This window comes from Neophocaena asiaeorientalis, unplaced genomic scaffold, assembly GCF_003031525.2.
Source record: "Neophocaena asiaeorientalis asiaeorientalis breed wild unplaced genomic scaffold, Neophocaena_asiaeorientalis_V1.1 scaffold110, whole genome shotgun sequence".
NCBI classification, from domain to species: Eukaryota; Metazoa; Chordata; class Mammalia; order Artiodactyla; family Phocoenidae; genus Neophocaena; species Neophocaena asiaeorientalis.
This window is the reverse complement of record NW_020175053.1, coordinates 6,195,048-6,198,188: the sequence shown is the minus strand read 5'-3', so window position 1 is coordinate 6,198,188 and position 3,141 is coordinate 6,195,048.

Sequence of the window (3,141 nt, the reverse complement as noted above, 5' to 3'; positions counted from 1 at the left end):
GGGCCCGAGGGAGCTTCCTGCAGGAGGGTGGGAGCAGGGGGGCAGGGAGGGTCTGGGGATGCAGGGTGGCGGTGGGACCTGAGGTGGAGTCTGTGTCCCCAGGGTGCCTCATCTCAGCAGCACTGTACAGATGGGGTGTGGGGGGAACAGAACCTCATAAGAGCCCTGGAGCCATGGATAGACAGACGGACAGGTCTGAGATACGAAGGTAGAAGCATTGATGGGATTTGTGCCGAGAGGGTGGGGGTACCTGTCTCAGGGAGCCCTTTCTAGCATCCCTCAGAGCTGGTCCTGGCCAAGGACCCTGCACCAAGAGCCTCGGGGCCAAGGGACCCACCCCCAGCCTTGTAAAGGCCTGCTGTGTCCCCGACTGGGGCAGGAGGCCTCTGCAAGAGCTGGCCAAGAGCCAGAACAGCACAGACCACAGATGTCTGACAGCATGAGGCAGCCCCCATGTGCACAAACCAAGTCCGGCGGAGGGACAGGGCCCAGGCTGGGGGGATGCTGGGCAGGCAGCTCAGGGCCGCAGTGGGTGGTGAGGAGCCCGGGTGAGGGTCAGGCCGGCCTGACTGAGAGCTCGCTCTGCACTCGAGCCTTGAGTCCTGCTCCACCACAGCAAATCCTGACGTGCCCTTCCAGGCCGCTGGTCACTCTGTGCACATCTTGAAAAGGCACCACTTTGGCTGCACCCTTGTTTAACAGAGGACACTGAGGCAGAGAGAGGCACAGCCCTGCGCTGAGTGGCAGACACAGAGACCTTGCCCGGACCACTGGGCAGTGGCAAGATGGCCTATGGGGGCCAGGGAGGCGCCTAGGGCACACGCCCGAAGGAGGACCCCACCTCCACGGTCCCTGCTGGAGCCTGTGCTCAACAACCCCATCACCCAGCCCTCGGCCTCCCTCTGCTGTACTGAGGCGGTGAGGGCACAGGGTACTGAGGGGCGTTGCCCAGGGTCCTTGCCCCTCTCCAGCTCCGCACCCTGAACAGGGGCCTGGAGAAAGCAGAACTCCAGCCTCCCAGCGGATGCCTTGGCGGGTGCCTTGGGAAGGGTCCCACCTCTGGGGGAAGCTGGGTGGAGCCAGTCTTGCTGGCCATGGCAGTCCTGGGTGCCCTCTGGTGGCTGCACTCAACTTGTTGCTGCTTTGCTAGAGGCCGCTGGCCCCTCAGGGTCCACTGGGGCAGTGGTAAGCGCTGTGCCTCACACACACACAGCCTGGGCTGGGGGCCCTGTAGGTGATGTAGATGTCCACCAGCTCTGGGCTCTTCTTTCCGACCTGTGAAATAGGCTGAGCTGTGCAGCTCTCCCATTCGGGAAGCCCCAAGAAGGAATTCCTGACCCTGAGTCTCTCTTGATTACTCTCTGATTCTGGGGTTCCTGCAGAGTGGCTGAGACCTCATCCTAGTCTTGATGGAAGCTGGCAGCAAGGGAACAGATGTCTTCCCCGACCCGAGCCACTGCTGGGGAAGGTCCCAGAACCCCTCGCTGCCTCTCTGGCATCCCACAGCACCCCAGCTCTGCCCCCTCCCTCCCTCTGCTGACACCAGCCCAGGGCACATGCTAGGGGCTGGCCGAGGCTCTGTTGGGCCTGGTGTCCCCACCCCCCTCTGCGCTACAGTTCTTGGCTCCTCTTGGAAGTGCAGGATCCCACTGCTCGTGGTCCCAGGCCTGTCTCCTGGGATGAAGGGGAGTGAACCCACCTGAATCCTTGTGCAGCACAAAGAGGGATGGAGGTGCAGCCCCCATGGAAACTGGGAGATGCAAAGGGAGCCCTGAGGGGCCACCCTGGGGGAGGCACACAGCCCAGATTGGGGGGCATCTCTAACCTGGCAGGACTGAGGGCTGGCCCAGCTCACACAGGAGGCACCTGGTCAACAGGCACTTGTGCCCATGAGGAGAATGGGGTGACGGCTGTCCGGGTTGTGCTTATGTGACCTCCTCCCCAGGCCAGGACCAGAGTCCTGAGCACAGCAAGTGCTCTGTGCCCAGCCCTGTGCTAGGTGCCAGTGGACCTCAGAGTTGGGAGTATGGGGCGGCAGGGAACAGACAGAGTACTGTGGATGGGACAGCGCAAGGCTGGGGGAAAGCACGAGTGCCCAATTCACAGCCCCACACACTGTGGCCAGACCCCAGGTCCAGCTCGGGAACTGCTGTGGGTCCAGCACTGTCCCAGATCCAGATACACTGAGCCCAGGACAGGTGGGACCTGCTTGGGGTGGGCAAACCTCTGGCAGCCTGGACCTGGGAGTGGAGGTTCCCAGTGCAGCCCTGTGTGTGTCCTCACGGGGGAGGTTGCCCCACAGGTGCTAAGCCGGTCACCATCCAACCCCCTGGGTTCATAAACCCTGACTCGGCGTGTGCCCTGCTCGGTGACTCGGGAAAGGGGTGTGAGTGAGGGATTATAAAATGAATCGATCCTAAAGAATGAAACCCTTGGGGCAGTTCTTTTCTTTTCCTTGTTCCTAAACACACCTGGGTCTAAAGGGAAAGGCCGCTGGAGTCCCCAAGTTCCGTTTCCACTGGGACACGTTATACAGACGTTAGAAACGGTGACATACTGTAATAACCCAATATTTAATTATTTAAGATTAAAATAGGAAGGTTGGGGATCTCCGGCTGCCCGACCAGGGTAACACCACGGCAAACCTGGGCCGAGTCCCACTACGAGTGGAGGGGACACGCCTCAGCCAGGGGACAGGGCGCAGGGGTGGCGAGGAGGGGGACCCAGGTTGGGGCTCCGGGCAGGAACCCCAGGCAGCGTTCCCTCCCTCGCCCTCTGGGCGGCGGGAGCAGCGCGGCGCCGGGACATCCCTCGGCCCGGCCGTGCCGGTGCTTCCCGGCGGCGCGCCGCCCCAGGAAAGTTCCCCTGCCCCGGGCCCCTCCGGCCGATGGAAAGTTTCCGTGGCTGAGCAGCGCCAGCTCCAGGCGCCCGGTCGAGCAGGGGGAGGACACGGCTCATGTTGGGCCGCGGTCTGAGGGGCGCGCGGACCGAAGCGCACGGCCGGTCAGACAGAACCCGAGGCTGCGCACAAAGGGACCCGCCCCCGTCGGTCCGGGGTCTTGCGCACCGCGGCGCGGGCTCGGTGCGGGTGAAGCAGAGCCGGGCTGGACCCCCGACCTTGACCCCGCCCAGACCTCGATT